Raw genomic sequence first — 23,493 nt, forward strand, 5'->3', positions numbered from 1 at the left:
TTCCTGGTGCCTGCCCATGAAAAAAAAAAACAAAAAACATCCAAACTAAGGTATCCAGAGAAAGATACCTTGACTCCAAAGAAAGGCCAATGTCTGTCACCTGGGAAGGTGCCTGTCTGGCATCTGCTGGTCCTTATTCCCAGTTCCTTTGCTTCCAGCTTCAAATTCCAGTGTTTCCACTCTAAGCATCTATGGGACCACTTTAAGCTGCACCAGGGCAAAACTCCAGGGTTTCATCTCTTATCTTAGTATCATCCAGGGCCGGAGATGTCTTCTCTTCAAGTTCTGCTATTTCTGTGAGTTCTTGCTTAGTACCCAAACTTTTTTTCTGTCTCAAATGCCAAACGTTAGTGTCTGTGTCAGCTCTGAACTGTTCTCTCTATATGAGCTCTCTTAAAGACTCCACTAAACTAATTAAGACCCACCTTGAATGGACAGAGTCACATCTCCATCTAAAGAAAAGTCACACCCACAATTGGGAATGGCATATCTCCAAGGAAACAACCTAATCAAAAGGGCACGTTCACAAGTGAATGGGCCACATCTCCATGGAAACAACCTAATCAAGAGCTCCCATCCAACAGTATTGAATCAGGATAAAAGAACATTGCTTTTCAGGGGTACATAACAGTTTCAAACTAGCACATCCTCAGTGAGGATGTTAGTGGGATAGTGGAAGGGTGATAGTAATAAAAAAATTAAATGATATCATGGGAATCACAACTAGTTCAAAATGACAAGCTGAAGTAATTTTTTAAAAATAAGTTCAGGTAGCTAGTCATTCACTTATTCATTCACTAAATGTTTATTTTTTCTTATTATGTATCCAGTAACATGTTAAGTAATAGAAATATGGCATGCCTTCTGCCCTCAATTATGTTACTGTTTATAGAAAAGCTCATAATTTTCCTATTCATACAAAATATGCATATATGGGTACATGTGTATTTGATATATCTTTATGTGTATACATATGTGTTTATATGTTTGCATATGTATGTGTGTATGTGTGCACACGTGTAGAGAGGAAGAGAGAGATTTTGTTATTACTTTTTCAAGGACACAGGAACAGACATACTTCTCTCCCTTATATCATCAGTGCAGTCACCACATACCACTCTGAAATACATGCCAATGAAATTCTACATACTCAGATCAGAAGCTGCATTGTTCAGCAGTATTGCAATTTATAGGGCAGCAGGCTCATAAGATTCCTATTCTATTTGCTCCACTCTTACAGAGAAAATACACATTTAGTTGTACGTCAGAGAAAAAGATCCCATTCAAAAGCAAAATGGTTCAAAATGTCAAACAAAGTTAAAATGAAACATGATATTCTTTTTAATTGGTCAAGGAAACCTCCTAAAGCACAATAAGAGCATATTTTTAGAGGGCATAGTTCAGATTAGAACTCCAGAGAGTTTATTTAAAGTGAACAAAAAGATTATAGAAGTGCAAATGCACCGTACAGAAAGTATGTACAAAGCATAATACATACACTGCCACAACAAACTAAACAAGTAAATGTGGAGGTTTTATAGGGCATTACATTAAAGAAAGACCATAGGACGGCAAAGCTGAGGCAGAAATGTGATCTACACCAGACAACCTATTGGCAGCCATTGGCCTCTGTAAGTTAAAGCAGAGGGCTGTCCAGTATCTGAGAGGGACTTGAGTCCAGAAGTCAAGTTCAGACTCATCACTAGGCAGAAAGGAGGGAGGTTGATGTGAAGATCACATCTTTCTCTCCCTCCTTTAGTAAAAGTCTTATTTTTAATGATATCCACATATTGAAAGATCCCAGATTATTAGTTTCTTCCCTTCCTGAGAGAAAATACAAAACTTTACATATGCTAAGAAACTGACAGACTTCATTTAATTTCCTCATGCTGCAAATGAAGAAACTAAGCCTTGAGGAGTCAGATGACTTGCCTAAAATCACAGGGCACACAACTAGAATGACTGAAAACTGAATCCACTCTGTGAAATGAGAGATGATAAAAGATATAGTTACACAGAAGATGATAATGGACAGACAGGCAGGCAGATAGATGGGCAGCCTACTGAGTTATCTTAGGCTGTGAACCAATATATATAAATAACACAAAGTAAAGTTGACAATTAGGCAATGTAGTTGAGTTACATGAGTTACTCATTAGACAAATAAAGTGATTATTTATATTAATCTTTTCAAATCCTCTTCTTTATTCACCATACTAGTTCTTTCTTTCCCACTTATTCTTCTGTGTCCCTTGAGCCTATATACAAGATCATTCTGCATTAAAATAATTACTTTGTTAAAACTTGAATTTTAACTGCCAAGCATTTTCTGATATTCCTTCTGTAATGTCTGAGAGTTGGAACCATGAGGTACAGGTCTTCCCTAGCTATATTCTAGTAATTTAGCTAGCTGCGCAGACACTGCAAGTACTCAACTATGCAGAGTGTCCTCCATGCAATGTCGGCACCTGCTTTAGCCTTCTCGGGCTGGCCTCTCTCCGTATATGCTCTCTGATCTCTAGTCAGTCTCCCTTTCACTTCCAAGGGGCACCAGCTACGTAATTGGTAGAGCCCAGTGAACCATGCAAATGCAGAGCACCTGTTCAAAAAATATTAAGAACTTCGAGACAAGAACAGCAGCACATGAAGCCAAACCCCAGACCCTTCCAAGCATGAGACCCTGTGTGACTGCACAGGTCCCGCACCTGGGAAACCAGCTGCCCCATGGTGGGTGGAAGGGTTTGAGTGCTCTTATGGCTTTTGGCAGGAATAACACAGCTTCCAAGCTCAGTACAGCCTGTGGTTCAGACTGAAGGATGCTTTCTGCCTCTCCTACCACATAGCCCCCTACCGACCTGCCATCTGGGCATTACTCCTTTAACTGTTTCCGGAACACGTCCACCGAGGCTGCTTGAGAACCAGAACAGAGGTTGCCTGAATAATTCAATGTGCTTTTGGACTCTGCCATATTACATTTTTTCTGATTTTGTTGGCCTTGGCATAATACCTGTGAAAGTCTCTGCCATAGCCTTTAGCATAGATAAATACTGAATATAATATTTTTATTAAAATCCTCACAGACTCATAGACAAATTGTAAAGAGACTTAGCTGTGGTGAGTTCAAATATTTCAAGTTGACAAAGGAAAATGCATTATGAGAACGTGGCGGTAGCACACGACAAGTTTTATATGTGTGGTACTTGGACAAAGTTGCATGAGACCGGAAGGGGTCTTTCAGAAACAGCAGCCAATGTTCTCCACCCCACAGGGGAAGAGAGCAAGGAAACTGCAAGGGAAGAGGGGAGTCATAGATGGTGTGGTAGTTAGATTCAGTTGTCAACTTTGCCAAGTGAAGGCACCTAGTTCTGTTGCTGTGGATATGAGCCAACGGTACATGAACCTCATCTGTTGCTAATTACATCTGCAGTCAGCTAGGAAGTGTGACTGCTATAATGAATGATGTTTGATTCAATTGGCTGGTGCTTAAATGAGAGAGCTCAACATAGCACAGCCCAAGCAGCTCAGCACACCTCATCTCAGCACTAGTAGCTCAGCCCAGGCCTTTGGAGCTGCAGAAAGAAATCACCCCAGGGAAAGTTGTTGGAACCCAGAGGCCTGGAGAGAAGGCCAGCAGAGATCACCCTGTGCCTTCCCATGTAAGAAAGAGCCTCAGTTGAAAGTTAGTTGCCCTTCTTCTGAATAACTAATGAAATAAATCCCCTTTTACTAAAAGCCAACCTTTCTCTGGTGTGTTGCATTCTGGCAGCTAGCAAACTAGAACAGAAGGGGTCTCCATGTCAAGATGTCATCTCCCAGGAGCGTAGTCAGGGGTCTCTGGGTCCAAGAACGCCACAGGGCAGAAGCGGTTTGTCGTCTTGTACAGCCCCAGGTTTTGTCTTCTCCAAGGCTAGTAATCACTGTGCAGTCTCCCGGGCAATGCAAAGTAGGCAAACTCGAAATGGATTTTTAAAATATTTATTTGGGTTGTTTTAAAAACAATTGGATGTATAAGTATTGAGTTAGGCTCCAGCAGGCTTTGGGCTAACAGTCCTAGCCTGCCATGAAGAATTAAACAACACAGGGACGAATACACAGAGGCCATTTGTGACCCTTTTATAATAACATTAACCCAACCTCCTTATTTTACAACATAACAGTGATACAGAGCAGATAAAATTGCTCAAAATCACACAAAAAAGATACTGACAGGCTGAATTAAGAACCACCAATTTTGCCTCCCACAGTTCTCTTTCCTTTTGCCAAATGCCCACCTTTTAGGAATTCTGTCCCTCTTTGATACTGTGTTGGCAGTTTCCTTATCCAAATTATCACTCACTCTGTTTGGAAGTATGAGATATTTCTATTCTTCCCATTATAACTGCACTATCTTAAGCATAAGAAGCAGCATTCACTAAAATTTCATTTACTCAACAAGTAGTTATTGAGCAATAACTAAGAATTATGCCAAGGGATTATATGTATACATGAGAAACAGAAAAAGGGCTCTTGATCTTCACAAGTTTAATCTAGGCATGAAGCACTAAGTAAGGCAGGATGTGATTGCATGCCAGAGATAGTTAGAGGAAAATGCAGAGGTCAGCTGATGGAGGAGATCAGATGAGGTGAAATTGAGTAGGGAGGACCTTGTGGATTCCCAAAAAACAGGAAGCCCATGGCAAGGTAAGGGGGGACATGACAGTTGCATGACTGGAGACCCGAGTCCAGAATTAACATGATTTTTCCCATTGACAGCGAAGCTGTTTAGTAGTTTCCTCCATCAGGCATAAATGTTCTTTGTAAACAAGAAGAGTGAAGCATTAAAATACATCAAATTCTTCTGAGGAAAGTAGAATTATAAAACATTGAATGAGAATATACAACTATGTGATGACAGTGTGAGTTATTGATTATGTAACAAGAACGGAATGATCATATGATGAGAATGTTTGTGTTTGGATGTGGTTATGTATCATAAATAAAAAAATAAATAATTTTTTTTAAAAAATCAGTATAGTTAAAAAAAAAAAAAAAGCAACAATCCAGAAGGTGATTATAGCATGTTAGAGCCTTCCACTGATAAAAAATTAAAAAGCCTTTTTACTTTAATTCATTTTTATACCTATTTTTTTATGATGGGGTGATCGATAAAAAAGCTTCAAGTATAAATTCTGTTAGGATAAAATTCTGTGGGGAGAAATAAAATGGAAGTATAAGATTGAAGTGGTAAAAAAAAATACAATTTCCTCTCTTAAAGAACAGTTTGTTGAATTATCTTTAAAAAAAAAAATAGAATGGTGGATAACGAATCACCAAGACCACATCTCCAGGGAGCATTAATTCATACAGAAAGCAAAGTGAATGGTACTCCACATATTGCTATAGTATTTATATTCCATTGATCCTTTCAGAAGCTTAATTTTTTGCACCGATATATAATTTCTACATACATGTACAAACACACACATAAGTATTTCATTTTATTTCACCCTAAATAGACTTATTTTCTGCAAAAAAAAAGAAACATTGAATGATCAAAAGATTCTATACCATAGGTTTCTAACTTCTGAGTTACTTAAGTTGCTGTCTTCTAGCTTTGGTGGACTTTAGCCAAACACATCATTAAACCTGTTAAGAATCATCCGAAACTGAATACCAACACTTTCACAGCTATCTCAAACATTCCAAAATTGTTATAACTGCGTGAAAATGTATAAGGAAGAGCAGTTAAGAATAGCCCTCCTGAGAAAAAAATTCTTATTTTTCACCTATAACCCACACTTATAACAGCGGCAAGCCAATTGTTTGAGTCTAACAGCATGATGTATTCTCAGTGACAGTGATCCACACCCATCAGCAAATGGCAGTTTCTCCGTCAGATAGTATCTTCTAACCTAACTTAGCTAAAAAATGATTATGATCCTCTTGTCATCATTAAAAATAAACTCTTGGAACATAGTACTTCATACAGTTTGCTATATATATCTAACTAGATATATATTTTATATATATAATATTTGATATATTTAACTCAGTTATATGTTATATATAATGATATTATATATATATATATAACTCAATATATATTTGATTGAGTTAAAGAATCCATTGCACAGATCAAATCCCAATGGTATTATGATGACATTAGTAAGTAATAATATGCACCAACATAGAGGAAGTGCTAGGTAATGGAAATAAATGAGGTTGTAAATACTTCAAGAGTAAAGGTTGTAAATACTTCAAGAGAAAATAGGAACATTAAAATAAAATGTGATGAAGATTCAAGTGGTCTATGAAAGCTAATGAATGTTAAACCAATGTGGCCCAACCCCGAGTCTAGATACTCCAAAAGAGGAATTCTGATTCCATACTTATCTCCGTTCCTGTTCTATTCAATATTGGCATCACATCAATCAGTGTCAAAACTTGAATATTAAAAATGTTGCATGATAATACTGGCTATATTAAACAGCCATTCAACACATTTTTATAGTTTTCCTATATTTGACAAAATGCCAGCACTTTAAAATGTTTTGTTACATAGACAATTTGATTCACTGAACCGAGATCATCATGAGCACAGTTCTTCCCCTTAGATAATAAAATGTATTAATAGAAATTGAAATAAGTTTAAAATTAAATGGTTTTTAAATGTCCAAGTTTAGTTCAAACAGGTATAGTTTTTTAAAAAGCACATCCCTTGTGTTTATTGCACAAAGCAAAATCATGAAATTTGCTTGTATTTGCAAGATTTTTGTGTGTCTAAGCGTAAAAACAGTTGAAAAGACTATTGTACCATTTAGCGATCTTTTATACTCTTCTTAATTATGAGCAATGAGTGTTTTAGCGTTCATGTGAGCTCTTTTCCCTAGGCTGTACGTCTGGGCAGAAAGCCCCATTCCTAGGATGCACGGCAGTGGGTGAAGAAAGGGGCGAGTCAGAAGACCGAGGTTGGGATTCTGGTCTGAGAGTCATCTGGGGAATCTTCCAATTTCATTTTCTTCATCATAAAATAGAGCTCAACATTTATAACAGTTTTATAAGAGCTAAAAGATATATTAATATATTGCATGTGAAAATGAATCGCAATATGTAATATATTGCATATGTTCATTATTATTAATGAATCATTTTCCCCAAAGTATTCCCAACGAGTTTTAATTCAAAGCATTCCTTATTAACTCTATACCCTCTATCGCTCTAAGTTAAGTCTCAAATTTTTATTCTGACAGATAGACATGACTACCAACGCAATTTAGTATTGAAAAGCTTATGAAGCATTAGCATCGTCTTTCCAGGTTTTGATTTGCTGAAAAAGCGGCAGCCAAGGTCAGCACAGGCAAACTTTAATCACAGGAAGTTTCGGCACTCTGATTTGGTCCCTATGTGAGTATGTGTGTGCATCATACTTCACATTTGACCAGGAAATGACTTATAATGGTGCCTTATTGAGCATACCTGTTTCTGAAACGATTAGCTTATAACGTGAGGCCCTTCCACACTGTGTCATGAGCGACTTCCTGGTAGGACAAGAACTACCCAGAATGAGGTTATCATAGCATGTCCCTGGAAGTTCTAGAAATGTTGGAGGATGTGTGTCTTAGTTGTTAGGACTGAGAGCATGAAAAGTAGAGAAGGGTCACCATGTACATCTTGAAAATGGGTTAAGTATTACAATATTTTCAACTAGGTCACAACTGGAATCAAAGGGAGAATACTGCAACCTGTCACCTTGGCCAGCAGAAACCTGAAGAAACACAAAATAGTTCATGCTCCAAAAAGAGAGGCTGTGTACTCATGCTGCCTTTTTTCCCCCACTTTTCAGTTGTTTTTAAAATTTTTGTTATCTCAATCAAAAAAGTGTCTGCTTCGTGCATTGTGTCCTTACCAACTTCCTAAACCTTGTGATTTTTTTTATACTAGATAGTTCTGCCTTCCATTTTATGAATGAATGGTCAGTCCATTCATATTTTACAGAGGCCTCATGAGGGCTGAGTAGCTCCCTCACAATGACAGGGAAGTTGGATAGTAAAATAGCCTGTTCTAGGCGGAGAGGAAAGCATGGGGAAGGCATGCATGCTCAGTTGTCTAGGGTCTGTCCTTCCAACTCTGTTTCTCTTGGGTGAAAAGGACCTGGAGAGGCACTTAGATAATGGCTGGTGCTTCTATTTGCACACAGATATCAGTCTTTTCCTCTAGCCTTCCTTCACACGCCAAATAACCAGAGGTTGGTTGCCTCTCATCTTTCCATTCTATCATCTAACTGTAATGACTGAAATGTGTAGTTTAAATATTTTAATAACTAGGGGAGGAAGAGTAATGATAAGAAGCCAAGAGTAAGAATGTACTAATTCATAGTCAATATTATCTACGCCCAGAAAATTTATGGTGTGTGTATTTTAGTAAATAGGTACTGAGTGCCTACTATGTGACAAGCACTGTTTGAGGTCCCAGCAATGTATCAGTGAATCAATGAACAAAAAAGACAAACGCCTTGCCCTCACGGAACTCTATTCCAATGAGGAGACAGTATATTTTTTTGTTTATTTGTTTATTTATATTTGTATGTCAGGTAGTGTGAAGGAAAAGAGAGCATGGTACAGAAACAAAGGAAGACAAGAGTGGGAGGAACTGTTTATTTCTGGAAGGGCATAGAAGGCATTGCTGATGGGATAGCATTTGGGCAAAACCTGAAGTGATGAAATGAGCCAGGTCACTAGCCAGGGAAAGAAAATTCCAGACAAAATGGGCAGGTAGGATAAAGTCCTGAGATCAAAATGATCACTTGAAAGAATGTGGAGCTCTAGTAGAAATTGTTCCTTGATTTATAGAAGCTACAACTCAGGATTTATAGGTATTAGAGATGAATGCTGAAAATAATAGCAGTGTGAATCACAGGCTGCAAGGCCCTTCAAATGGAAATGCAGCATGTGCTTATCTTTGACTAGAAACACTAAGTCAGGACAGAATATAAAATGAGGAACTGAACTTCCACTGAACCTCTGGGCAAAAGCAGCCATAGGTAGCTATTGTTATTATTTATTGCGATTTTGATTCTGTGTTTTCTCCTCATTCTGCAATTCATGAAGGCAAACTGCTTTATAACTGATTTTACTAATCCATCACAGCCTATTCTATTTATGGGATTTTATTGTCCTTATTCACAGGTTTTAGCATGTAAGCATTTTGACTTTCCATCGAATACAGATCCTAAATACAAATCCTTTATAACAAGCAAGTTGAGTCAGACGATAGACAAATGGTATCAGTTTAACTTTATCAATAAAGAATAGAGGCCCAGGAAGATTCAGTGACTTTTACTGTGCTGTTCAGCAGGCCAGCAACAAAAAAGTAAAATGCCCAGATGCCAACTGGGTCAATGTCAAGGCTGGATGCTGCTCTGATCCAGTGCTCACTTTTCATGCCCCAAGCTACAGCGGCATCGTATGTGCCCCTCGGTCTGATTTTGTAACATATGTAGATTACCTTAATAAGGCTCTTCTTGCAAACTATACCTTCTCCTCAGGACACAACCCCTTTAAATGCCTTTTTCTAGTACTTTACACTGCAGATCCCGAGAGTACCTTTGCCCCTGTCCTGTTACATCCTCACCTAGGAGACCATCCCAGCCTGGGCCTATGTGTGCCCTGGGACTCTGCTTTACGGAAGATGGCCAAACTGGAAAAGCAGGGAGGTCCATTGCTTCAGAAAGTACTCTGGAAATTTTATAATATAATATTATAAGGACATTATCAGGACATTGACATCATTATTCATTCAAAAATTAATTCCTGAAAATGGTAGAGTAAGTTGACTTCACCTCTATGGAACAAGAAGAATAAGGTCAGTGAAGGAGAGACTAGGACTAAGAGCAAGGGGTGTGTGTCCTCAGCTGTGAGCCCACCGGGGGGTAGGCAGGGTACAGGGGTGCATGGGTCCCAGGGGAGCAGCATGCTCCTGCACTCGGCCAGCGCCACAGCAGACTTGGGGGAGATCTTCCCTCCCAGCCCCACTGCTGGGGAGTCCAGAGGGAAGCAGGCTTGCTTCCCCTGTGCAGCGCCCACTCCCCACCCAGTAGGTGGGGCGCTGTGGGTGCCTGGTTTTTGCAGGGACCAGGGGTTCCTTCTCCGGGAGGAGGGGGTCATGTCGTGCAGAACTAATCTGACAGCCAGCCAGCGAGGGAGGCTTGTGGGGTCCCACTCCCCTTTACCCATGGAGGCCTAGGGACCTCTGACATGCACGGACTGAGAGCTGGGGACAAGGAAGATGGCTGAGTCACATGCCGCCATCTTTTTTTTTCTGGTCCATGCTCCCCTGTGTGATAGGTGAGGTTTCTACCACTGAACCAACTGTGAACCTTTTCCTAGTTAGTTGTTTTTTTTTTTTTTTCATAATTTCAGTTCTTGTTTTTATTGGTTCCTTTGTTAAAAGGCAAAGAATGTTGCCTGACATCCCTCACTCCCAGATTGTGAGAAGGTGGGTAGCTGGATATTAATAAATACCTGTTCAATCAATTAAGCTATATACTGTCATTTCTTCTTTACTACTCCAAAAACATTACTGAGTTTGTGATTGTGACCAATAAAATCTCATAAACAAGTTCCTGAAGTTGTACATATAAAAAACAGTACAGGCATTAAATCTGAATGAATGAGTGAAGACACTCATACCCAGCAGAATCAGAGCTCCTAGCAGTCAGTCAGGTCTGTCTGAACTATTTAAGGCACTAAGAGTGACCAACAAGAAGTTATTTCCTGAGTTAATGCTCAAACTTTATTTAATATTCAGATAACATACTTTAAAAAATAATCTACAGATAATGCACCTTTTTTTTTTCAAAAATCACCTCATATGCTACTCCTTAGTTATAACATAAGGACTTCCCAGACCCTTTAAAGTTAAACTGATAAAATACAGATTCCTTCTCTATCTCAATAGCTTATATACATCTGTTCCTCACTCTCACTACACTCATTCAGGCTGGTAAAACTTGCTCCAGTACTGCCGCTTCTGGGTCACGTCGTATGGGCTCAGTACTATCCAAATCCCTATAAAGTTGGCAGTGGCTATGCATTCAAACGCCCAGGCATTTTGGTTGTTATGTTCTCTTCCCTCTTGATCTTTCTGCATTTTCCCTAGAGTCTTGTGGCTCACAGCCTTCACTGGGAAAGGCAACTTGTGTGCAACCTGGTTGAGGAAACCTTGGACCTCTTCAAACTCAAACCATCCACCCATCTCCACTATGAGGCATCCAATCTTCACGGGTGTCATGTAGTGATCAATGGCACCTTTGCCCCCACCCCATGTGCTACCCCATACCTTTGCAAGTGATGCGCTTGATGGGTATTTGCCATATGGCAAACATGTTCATGGGGTCCATAGAGCAGCTGATTGTCAGGAACATCTTTTCAAAATAGTCCCAATGGAGGTAACCACCGCTGAGTGACAAGATTGCAAACTTGCCTTCTGTGAACCCAGTGGCTTTAGTGGAAAGTCCCCATATGTCACTCAAGTTTGTAGGTTCTCTTTTCACTTTTGGCACAAGTGGTACTCTTTGAACAAATCTAAGCTTGGGCTTTTCAGAAATGGAAACATCTTCAAAAGATGGCACTGAGAGTAAGGTCTTTAGCCCAGCACTGGCTGGTGGGGCTGATCAGGAACCTGACAGAGGCACCCACAGGAGCAGTTCACTGGCATGAGGCAGGTACAACACATGGTCATACACATCCAGCACCCTAAGTTCTCCACTCTCCTTAGCTTTGTTTGGTTTGGTTTGGTTTGGTTTTTGCATGGGCAGACACCAGGAATCAAAGCTGGGTCTCTGGCATGGTAGGTGAGAACTCTGCCACTGTGCCACCATTGCCCAACTTCTACTCTCCTTAGTTTTTAACAGACCCTCAGGTATTATTTTTTTCTTCTTTTCATTTTTTGGTGCATGAGCTGGAAATTGAACCCAGGTTCCTCTCGTGGCAGGTGGGCATTCTGCTGCTGAACCACCCATGCATCTTTTCTGCATAGCTTTTTATAAACACCCAGGTAGAACTGTACCACCTACATGAGATCCAGGCCTTGGTTTGGTGGGGAATTACTGATAAACCAAGTGCACAGGGGACTTTAAGTGCAAACCCAAATAAGTACAATACTTTAGCCAAGTGAAAGAAGCCAACTTGCAAAATAATCCTATTAAGATAATCAAATGCCCCAGATGCAACAGAAAATCACCAAATGCATGAAGATCCATGCAGAAATAGTCCAGCTAAATAACCAAATCAAAATACCAAAGGGGACACAGAATATGGAACAAACAGAATATGGACATAAGATATTTATAAAATAAAGAATATCAAGAAGACACTAGAAGAGTATGAAAAAGAATTTGAAAGATCAAATAGAAAGATAGCAGATCTCACAGAGATTAAAGATAATGTAAACCAAATTAAAAATGTGCTCGAAACACAACAGCAAATTTGAAGAGGCAGAGCAAAGAATAAACAAACTAGGAAGCAGAACATTTGAACTTGTGTGCACAAAAGAATAAATTACAAGAAGGATGGAAAAAATACACCTGGATCTCAGGGAATGATGGACAGCAAAAGGCATGCAAATATAAGAATCTTTGGTGACACAGAAGAAAAAGAGAAGAGTAAAGGGCAAGAAATGTTCATTGAAGATATCATTGAAGAAAACCTCCCAACCCTTATAAAAAGCATAAATATTCAAATAAACAGTGCCCAACAGCCCCCAAATGGAAGAAATCCAATAGGCCTACTCCAAGAAATATGTCAACCAAACTGTCAAAAGTTGAAGAAAGGAAGAAAGTCCTGAAAGCTGCATGAGAACAGTGATCTGCTACATACAAGGGAAACCACATAAGACTGAGTTCAGAATACTCAACAGGCACCATGGAGGGAGAAGGCAGTGGTATGACGTATTTAAGATGCTGAATGAGAAGGCCTTCCAGCCAATAATTCTTTATCCAGCCAAGTTGTCCTTTAAGGTTGAGAGAGAGATTAAAATCTTCAAAGACAAACAAAGACTGAGAGAACTAGTCAGCAAGAGACCTACCCTACAAGAAATACTAAAGGGAGTTTTGTTGGCTGAAAAAAAAAAAAGACAGAAGAAGGAGGTCTAGAGAAGGGCACAGAATTGAAGAGTACCAGAAATTGAAGAGTAACTTAAAGAATAAAAAGAGAAAAAGGGAAAAGAATATGTAGGTCTGGCAAATAAAAGCTAAAGGATAAGATCGTAGATTCAAGAACTGCTTTTACAGTAATAACTTTGAACATTAATGGACTAAACTCACCAATTAAAGCATATAGATTGGCAGAATGGATTAAAAAAAATAAGTTGCATCTATATGCTGTTTATAAGAGATGCTTCTTAGACCCTAGAATACAAATAGATTGAAAATGAAAACATGGAAAAAGATGTTGCATGTAAGTTGTAATCAAAAGAAAGCAGGAGTAGCTATATTACTAACAGGTAAAATAGACTTTAAGTGTAAAGATATTCATAAGAGACAAAAAAGGACACTGCATATTAACAAAAGGGATAACCAAGAACAAATACACTCATAAATGTTTATGCTCCCAATCAAGGAGCTCCAAAATACATGAGGCAAACATTGGCAAAACTGAAGGGAGCAATAGACGTTTCAACAGTAATAGTGGGAGACTTCAAACACCACTGTCCTCTATAGATAGAACAACTAGACAGAGGATCACCAAGAAAATAGAGAACTTAAACAGTATGATAAATGACTTAGACCTAATAGACATATATAGATTGTTACACACCAAACAGTGGGATATACATTCTTCTCTGGTAATAGACAAATTGTCCAGGATATGCTCAGACACAAAAGAGGTAAGAGAAAGAAATAAAAGGCATCCAAATAGATGTGGCCTCACTTTCTCTAAGCTCAACTCCAAAAGTGAAATCATTGCCCTCCCCACTACATGAGACATGATATCCAAGGGTGAAAGTCTCCCTGGTAACATGGGAGATGATTCCCGGGGATGAGTCCAGCCCTGGGACTGTGGGATCAACAATTCCATCTTGACCAAAAGGGGGAAAAGAAGTGTAACAAATAGAGTGTCAGTGGCTGAGAGAGTTCAAATAGAGTCAACAGGTTACTCTGGAGGTCACGCTTAATGCAAGCTGCAGTTAGACATTGCACCCTAACATAAATTGCCAGACCCCAACCAAAACCATTCCAGCCTAAAGAACACCTAGGACAATATATAAGATTCTAAAAAGGTTCCATGTACTAGGATAACCTTCCAGAAACCTACAACATCCAGATGGGTCCCTGGACCAGATAAGCTCTGAAACCTAGAGGGCCCAGCCTCTCCAAAACATCAGCTAGTTCCATCTCCCTAGCCCATATTATTGACAACCACTTCCAACAGGAAAAATTTAAAATAGCCATAGCCCAAATACCCCTAAAGAGTGGGATAGAAAGATCAAAGGTGATGATGGAGTTATACAGAGAAGGTAGAGTTTAACAAACGAGTATGATTTCTGAATCATTAATTTGATATTTCTTTTAGTCTCCAGTATCTTAGAGCAGATAGAAGTAAAAACCTAAAATTGTGGAAATGTAACCCATACCAAACTCTGAAATCTGTTCTACAACTAATTGTTGTGCTGTGCTTTGAAATTTATTGCTTATTTGTATATATGCTATTTTTCACAAAAAAAAGAAAAAAAGTTGATTGTGATGATGAAAAAAATAAACAAAAAAATTTAAAAATATAAAAGGTGTCCAAATAAGAAAAGAAGTAAAACTTTCGTTATTTGCAGACAACATGATCCTATACTTGAAAAAAACTGAGAAATCTATGACAAAGCTACTTGAGCTAATAAACAAATTCATCAAAGTGGTGTTAATGTGCAAAAATCAGTAATGTTTCTAGACACAGGTAATGACCTAATCAAGGAGACAATTAAGGAAAAAATTCCATTAAAAATAGCAACCAAAAGAATCAGTATCTACATATAAGTTTAACCAGGGATGTGAAGGACTTCTACAGAGAAAACTATAAAAAATTAATAAGCCAAAGAAATCCTATATAGATGGAAAGACATTCCATGCTCAGGGATAGGAAGATTGAATGTTATTAAGATGTGATTTATATCCAAATTGATCTACAGATTCAATGCAACACCAATCAAAATTCCAACAACCTACTTTGAAGACTTGTAAACTCTGGTTATCAAATTTATTTGGAAAGGAAAGGGACCTCAAACAGCTAAAGATACCCTGAAAAAAGAAGAGTAAAAGGGGAGGATTAACACTTCCTGACTTTAAAGTTTACTATAAAGCTACAGTGGTCAAAACAGTATGGTACTGGCACAAAGTTAAAGTACTGACCAATGGAATCAAATCAAGATGACAGAGATAGACTACGAAATCTATAATCAATTCATCTTCGATAATGCCCCCCAAACCCACTGAACTGGGACAGAAGAGTCTTTTCAATAAATGGGCATGGGAGAACTGGATATCAATAGCCAAAAGAAAGAAAGAGGACCCCTACCTTACACTCCATACAAAACTAATTCAAAGAGCAGGCAGAGCTCTCGCCTGCCATGCCAGAGACCTGGGTTCGTTTGCCAGTGCATGCCCATGCAAAAAAAAAAAAAATGTATTAGAAATCTAAATATAAGAACTAGTACCATAAAACTCCTAAAAGAAAATATAGGGAAGCATCTTCAAGAACTATTAATAGGAGGTACCTTCTTAAACTTTATACTCAAAGCAACAATGAAAGAAAAAATTAATAAATGGCAACTCCTTAAAATTAAAAGCTTCTGTGACTCAAAGGGCTTTGTCAAAAAGGTGAAGAGAGGCAGTCAATTCAATGAAAGAAAATATTTGGAAACCACGTATCAGATAAAGGTTTGATATCCTGTGTACATAAAGAAATTATACAACTCAACAACAAGAGAACAGATACTTCAATTACAAAATTGGCAAAAATATGACTAGACATTTTTCCAAAGTGCAAATACAAATGGCTAAAAAGCACATGAAAAGATGCTCATCTTCATTAGATTTAAAGGAAATGCAGATCAAGACTACAAAGAGATATCACCTCACACCTATAAGAATTGCTGCTGTTAGACAGAAAACTACAAATGTTGGAGAGGATGTGGAGAAATTGGAACACTTATTCATTACTGGTGGGAATGTATAAATGCACAGACACTGTGGAGGACAGTTTAGCAGTTCCTCAGAAAACTAAATACTGAATTGCACTGTGACCTGGCAATACCAATACTCGCTATATACCCAGAAGAGCTGAAAGCTATGACATGAATAGATATTTGCACACCAATGTTCATAGTGGCACTTCTGTGCAATTGCCAAAAGATGGAAACAATCCAAGTGCCCATCAAGAGATGAGTGAATAAACAAATTATGGTATATGCAAACAATAGGATATTGTGCAACAGTAAGATGCAATGATGTCTCAAAGCATGTGACAATATGGATGACCTTGAAGACATAATGCTGGGTGAAATGAGTCAAACACAAAAGATTAGAGACTGCTTGATTTTACTATTATGACTCTGGTAAAGGTAATATCAAAGGTTTACACTATAGAATATAGGGGACCTAGAGGTACACAGATGCTAGGAAAGTGGGGAAAGGTTACTCAATGGGGTTGAACTTAATTGTAAGGGAATAGATAGAAGTGAGGGCTAGTTAGTAGAGTTATAAGTAATGTTGCCATATTGAATGTGAGTATGACTGAAAGAGAATATATAGAGCCATGTACCCCGCTGATTAACTCTACAATAATAGATAAGTTCTCCCATGAACTCCTTCAAAGGTTTGATCTTGTACAAAGAGTCAATAACAGAGGGGTATAGGAGTAAAACTAATATTGCATGCCATGACCTATAGTTAACAGGAAGACCGCATTGGTACCACAGCAATACCAAGGGTAAATAATTGGAGGGCAGGGACAAGAGACTAGGGGAGACTTTGATTTGACACTTGATGAGGCTGTTAATCAGTTATTTGTCTCTTCGGAGCAATGAAAATAGTCTAAAATTGAGAGTGCTGCTGATTGTACAACCAAGTGAGGACAACTATAAGACTTGGTTTATTTATTTTGGACATTATCCATGATGCCCAATAGAAGGAGGGGGCCATAGGGTACAATGACTGAGAAACTGAGGTGAACTGTGATTTTATATATTTTTATTTATTTATGATGAAATACTGTGTGGCTCTGAAAAGAAATGATGTCACGAGGCATGCAACAAACTGATGAACCTTGGGAACAAAATAACAAATGTGCTATGGTCTCCTTCAGAAAACACTTATAAGAAAATTGGAGCCTAGATTGTCAGCTCTTTTAGCAGCCACACTTTAGTCTGAAGTTGCCACACTTAGTCTGAAGTTGTAAGTGTATTTCTAGGTTCTGAAACACTGAGCCGTATGTGGATAAACTGACATTTCCCTGGAACTTTGAGTACCTCCGTGACCTAAGACTCAGAGCTGGACTTCTGCAGCTCTGAAAATCAGCACTGCTACATACAATAATAGTTAAAGTAACGAAAAAAGAGATCAGGCTTCTACTAGAAATAAAAACAAAGTGATCTGATTGGAACGAAGGTAAATCAGAATACAGGGTAAAAGATAATCATGTATGTACTCTAGAGCTTCATCCACTGTATGAGACCAAAGGCAGAGTGGTTTATTGTGTCTAGAACTTAAATTTTCTGTATCCCACAATTTAAATCAACCTCCCTGGATATCTCATTGAAACAACCCAAACAAATGGAGCCCAGAACAGGAATGAGGGCTTGTAATTCTGTGTATTGTAGTATAATACCCAGAGACACTTCAGAGTATGGTGGGCTGTAGAGTCCCTTGAGAAACTGGAGAAAAAAGTATGGAAATATTATATTTTCCCAGCTGGGAAACCCTTGGTACTCTCTCCAATGATAGGGGCTCCCAAGACAATAAGCCAAGCCCTTAATTTTGAGGCTTGCCCTTATAAAACTTATTTCTGTAGTGGAGAAGATAAAACTATCTATAATTATGCCTAAGAGTTGCTTCCATGACATTTCTTTGGTTGCTCAGATGTAGCTTCTCTTTCTCTAAGCCCAATTCTGCAAGGAAAATTACCCTCCCCACTACTTGGAACACGACATCCAGGGGTGAAAGTCTCCCTGGCAACATGGGAGATGACTCCAGCATGAGCCTGGCCCTGGTACCATGGGATCAGCAATATCTTCCAGACTAAAAGGGGGGAAAATGTAACAAAGTAAGGTATCTGTGGCTAAGAGATTTCAAATAGCGTTGAGAGGCTGTTCTGGAGACTACACTTACGCAAGCTTCAGCTAGGCATTGCTAATTGCCATGGTTGGCTAAACCCCAGCCAACATCAGTCCTGTTAACCTTACAGAACACCTAGGGCACTGACTGAGTTTCATGTAGTAAGTACACTTTCTGAAAGGTATTATCCCTAGGCCACATATATCCTGAAACCCAGAAGGAATAGCCTCTCCAAGAATACCAGCTAACTCTATCCCCCTATTCTGTATTGTTGACACCCCTTTTCAACATGAAAAAGTTAGGATAGGCATAGCCCAAGGACCCCATAGATTGGAAGAAGGATTAAAGGAGAAAGAGGAGTTATAGCAGAGAAGATAAAATTTAACAAACGAATATGACTGCTGTATCACTATAATGACATTTCTTTTAGCTTCCAGTGTTTGGGAGCAGTTAAAAGGAAAAACCTGAAAATGTGGTATGGTTACCCATACTAAACATTGAAATCCACTGTGTAACTGCTAGTTAAAATGTGTGCCTTGAAAATTATTGGGGTTTTAATGTATGTATTTTACAGTAAAAACTTAAAAAAAAAAAAAAAAAAGACATGAGAACAGGAAGCAAAATCATTCCAGTATACAAAAAAGACAAAAAAAAAAGCCTTCAGAATTCAGAAGTGTTAGCCCAAGCCCTACAAGGGCAGAGATTTTTGTCAGTCCTGTTCATTGCTTCATACTCAGCCTGTGGCATTATGCCAAGGTCATTTTGGCAATTAATAAATGGTCAATGTGGCATATAGAGGCAAGGCATAGTGGTTGAAATATACTCTGGAATCAGCTCACCTTGGGACAAACTGTATCTCTGCCTCTTACTAGTTGTGTGATTTTGGCAACTACCTAACCTCTATGCAACTCAATTTTCTGGTCTGTAAAAAACAGATAATACCCACCCCATAAGACTGTTGTGAAATTCAACAAGCCACTGCACAGCTAAATCTTAGAATGTAGTAAGTCCAAGCCCTCAATGCATTGTAGATACTGATAATGAATTACCTAAGAATTTAGAATGGTATCTGCATGATGAGGTAAAGCCCACCTCTGCATTTATTCCGTCGTTAAAGATAAAGCACATGCAAAGATCCAGGCAGCTGTTCTACTCTCCTCTCTATCAATCCCAGGCCCCTCAGAGATGGTATTGCAATGAGAGAAGTTAGAGGTATTACTGGTAAGTTTGTTACCCTCCCCTCCAAAGAGGGGGTTATTGTCTGTCATCATCGCAGTCACTATTTGACTTGCTGTTCACATTTCAAGGTTCCCAGACATTTAATTTTCCAGAGGACATCATGGTAGAGAGAGTCATTTCATTCATTGACACAGAACAAAGCCAGAAGAGGATGATGTTGATTAAATGGTAATTTGTGAATTTGTAAAAATGATATGATGGCCAATTTATTAATTTCTAATGGAAAGTAAAACTACCTACCACGTAAGATAATTGTGCTCAGCTGTTTATCAATATTAGAAAAATCTACATGCAAATGAGTTATAGTAAGATCTTTTGCTTCATTTTGTTTTGTTTCGTTTTCTTTGGAATGAGCTTGGAAAAAAATCACAAGTGGTTACTTTGATTAATGACTGGTGACATTATAATGGGGTAGCTTGGTGCATTCCTAACTACTGGAGGAATCAACCAGAGTAATATTTTGTTCCCCAGCACACCCATTCCCCTGGCTATGTACTGGAGGAACACTGACAAATTTTCCCTCTCTGGCCTCTTATTTTTATTTATTTGAGCCAAGGGGCTTCAAGGATCTGATTTACAGGAAGGCCATCTGAGACCCTTAAAACAGTGATCCTGTACAACTGCCCTGGTTACTCTCATTCTGACAATGCCTTCTTCATCCAAATGACCTTGATGGAACGAGTAGGCTCCCAAATCTCCTCTGTTACACACTATTAAAAAAAAAAAAAAAGTAGACCTGAATCTATTAGGTTTTTTATTTTTTCCTACTTTATCTCTGACTCTTTGGGAATGACCTTCAGTCATTTCAGGAGTGCTTATAATTTAAAAATTAATTTGCAACTACTTTGAGAGCAGGTAGCATCACATCTTTACTACTTTGCACATTTGGCATCACATGGGGGGACATCAATAGATTGAATGATGATGCAAATCCTTTCTATTGAGTTAACAAGGGTTATGATTGTGCAATACACAGATTTTTTTTCTCATGCCCTACTCAAGGTTCCATGTACTTATGGTGTTCAATTAAGCTATCCATATAAGTTATACTAGGAAATGCACTAGTCAAAATATAAATTTTGTACCAAATAAACATTTTTTTGCTTTAGTTTTGCACATAAGTTAAAGTTTCAAAATATGAATTATCATCTCTTTTCAACACCCTGCAGTATTGACATTCCTTTGTTCTTCCTCATGCAAAAACATTTTTAAATTTGTGCATTTAGTCACTATCATTATACACTCTAGGCATTCCTAGATTATACCATCTCAGTCTTAATCGTATATCTTTCCTTCTGATTTCATTTGTACCCCCAGACCTCCTCCCTCTATCATTCTCACATTCAGCTTCATTCAGTGTTCTAACATTATTGTGTTACAGTTAGGTAGTATTGTGCTATCCATTTCTGAATTTTTACAATCAGTCCTGTTGCACAATCTGTATCCCTTCAGTTCCAATTACCCAATATCTACCCTATTCTATCTCCTGATGGTCTCTGTTCTAAACTGATATTCTCCAAGTTCATTCATTAATGTTAGTTCATATCAATGAGATCATACAGTATTTGTCCTTTTGTTTCTGGCTAATCTCACTCAGCATAATGTACTTAAGGTTCATCCATGCTATTACTTCTTCAAAACTTTATTCTGTCTCACAGCTGCATAATATTCCATCATATGTGTATACCACAACTTTTTTAGCCACTTGTCTGTTGATGGACATTTTGGCTGTTTCCGTCTCTTGGCAATTGTAAATAATGCTGCTATGAACATTGGTGTGCAAATGTCCGTTTGTGTCCTTGCCCTCCTTTCCTCTGAGTAGATACCTAGCAATGGTATTGCCAGGTCATATGGCAATTCTATACTTAGTTTCTTGAGGAACCACCAAACTGCCTTCCACAATGGTTGCACCATTTGACATTCCCACCAACAGTGGATAAGTGTTCCTCTTTCTCCACACCCTCTCCAACACTTCTCGTTTCCTGTTTTATTGATAATGACCATTCTGGTGGGTGTGAGATGATATCTCATTGTGGTTTTGATTTGCATTTCCCTAAAAGCCAGGGAAGTTGATCACCTTTTCATGTACCTTTTGGCCATTTGTATTTCCTCTTCTGAGAAAAGTCTGCTGATGTCTTTTGCCCATTTTGTAATTGCGTTGTCTGTCTTTTTGTTGTTGAGTTGAACAATCTCTTTATATACTCTGAATACTAGACCTTTATCTGATATATCATTTCCAAATATTGTCTCCCATGTGTAGGTTGTCTTTTTGCTTTCTTGATGAAGTTCTTTGATGCATGAAAGTGCTTAATTTTGAGACATTCCCCTTTCTTTCTTTCTTCCTTCCTTCCTTCCTTCCTTCCTTCCTTCCTTCCTTCCTTCCTTCCTTCCTTCCTTCCTTCCTTCCTTCCTTCCTTTCTTTCTTCCTTCCTTTCTTCCTTTCTTCCTTTCTTCCTTCCTTTCTTTCTTTCTTTCTTCAGTGCTCGTGCTTTGGGTGAAAGGTCTAGAAAACCGCCTCCTATTATAAGATTGATAAGATATATCCCTACATTTTCTTCTAAAATTTTTATGGTCTTAGATCTAATGTTTAGGTCTTTCATCCATTTTGAGTTAAGTTTTGTATAGGGTGTGAGAAATGGATCCTATTTCATTCTTTAGCATGTGGATATCCAGTTCTCTAGGCACCATTTATTGAAGAGACTGTTCTGTCCCAGGTGAGCTGACTTGACTGCCTTATCAAAGATCAATTGTCCATAGATGAGAGTGTCTACATCTGAACACTCTATTCCATCCCATTGGTCAGTATATCTATCTTTATGCCAGATTTTTTATACACAGGTTTTAACAGAGATTTATTTCAACACATCTTCTATCAGCACTTCGGTGTTGGCACTGAGGAAATAAGATGCCAGCCACTTAGAAGAAGAAAACTAACATGGTTTCCAAGAAGTATCCTTAAGATGCTGAAGTTCCTATAGGCGGCATGTCATCCTTGGCTACATGTTAACTCCATTTTCCAGTAAAGGGCAAAGGTCGCACACAATTAATAAAGATACCGTCAGCTCATAAAAGGCTTGGCTTGAGTGCTAGCCACTTGCAAATTGCCAGGAGGCTTTTAAATTCTCTTCAGATATTTTTACCTCTTTAATTTTCTTCAGACATCCTAATACTATAGTGAAGAAGATAAATTACTCTAATGCAGGATACTATAAGATGTGTAATTATTGCAAAAAAGATATGGCCAGTTCCCCAAGGAAGAAATTTAATCGAAACTAGATCAAACTGAAATCAGAATATGTAAATATTCTCACAACTTTAAAGCTAAAGATGATGTTACAAAAACGTTTCGAAAATGAATATATTGTAGTAGATGTACAGACACATAGAGGCATTCCTTTTGTTCATTGCCTAGTGGGGTTTTTAACATTCAGATTTTACCATCTACTATGACAGAATCTTGGGGACTTAACTTTTCTTTAAAGATGAATGTAATATTTAGGATATTTCCAATAAATAGAAATTTTATTGGTGTCACAATTCTTCCTAAAGTCCTTTTATATTTAAAAATATGAATCTGTGATGATTTTTAAATTATCTTTATTTTTCAAAACAAAAAATATAGAACAAAAATCACAATTACATTACAAAATTTCAAGTTATTTGCATGTCCTTTTCTTAAATATTATTTTAAAAATCATACACTGAAATCTGTGACTTAAATATCAAATGAATTTTACTGTTATTTCACAATTATGTTTGTTGTGTTCTGTATCTAGACATTGGTATGTGCCAAAGACCAGACAAACCCTCAGTGCACAAATCCATGGAAATAGCCTCTTTCTATAAGATTCCGGTTTACCAAATAAAAATAATAATAAATGCATATTATTAAGTTCTTCATTAAACTGAGACATTCTATGCCCTTAATGAAAGGGAAAGCCAGAGATTATGAACTGAAT

General features: G+C 38.1%; 1 protein-coding gene and 1 pseudogene across 2 annotated transcripts in view; one reads left to right on the forward strand and one right to left on the reverse strand.

Moving 5' to 3' along the window:
• The window catches only part of NKAIN2 (sodium/potassium transporting ATPase interacting 2), a 1,040,630-nt gene that overhangs the window by 938,848 nt on the left and 78,289 nt on the right, over positions 1-23,493 (forward strand). The window lies entirely within an intron of this gene.
• The window catches only part of LOC143682518 (large ribosomal subunit protein uL16m pseudogene), a 32,706-nt pseudogene continuing 20,181 nt past the window's right edge, over positions 10,969-23,493 (reverse strand).

Source organism: Tamandua tetradactyla, chromosome 5 (genome assembly GCF_023851605.1).
Source record: "Tamandua tetradactyla isolate mTamTet1 chromosome 5, mTamTet1.pri, whole genome shotgun sequence".
Classification (NCBI taxonomy): Eukaryota; Metazoa; Chordata; class Mammalia; order Pilosa; family Myrmecophagidae; genus Tamandua; species Tamandua tetradactyla.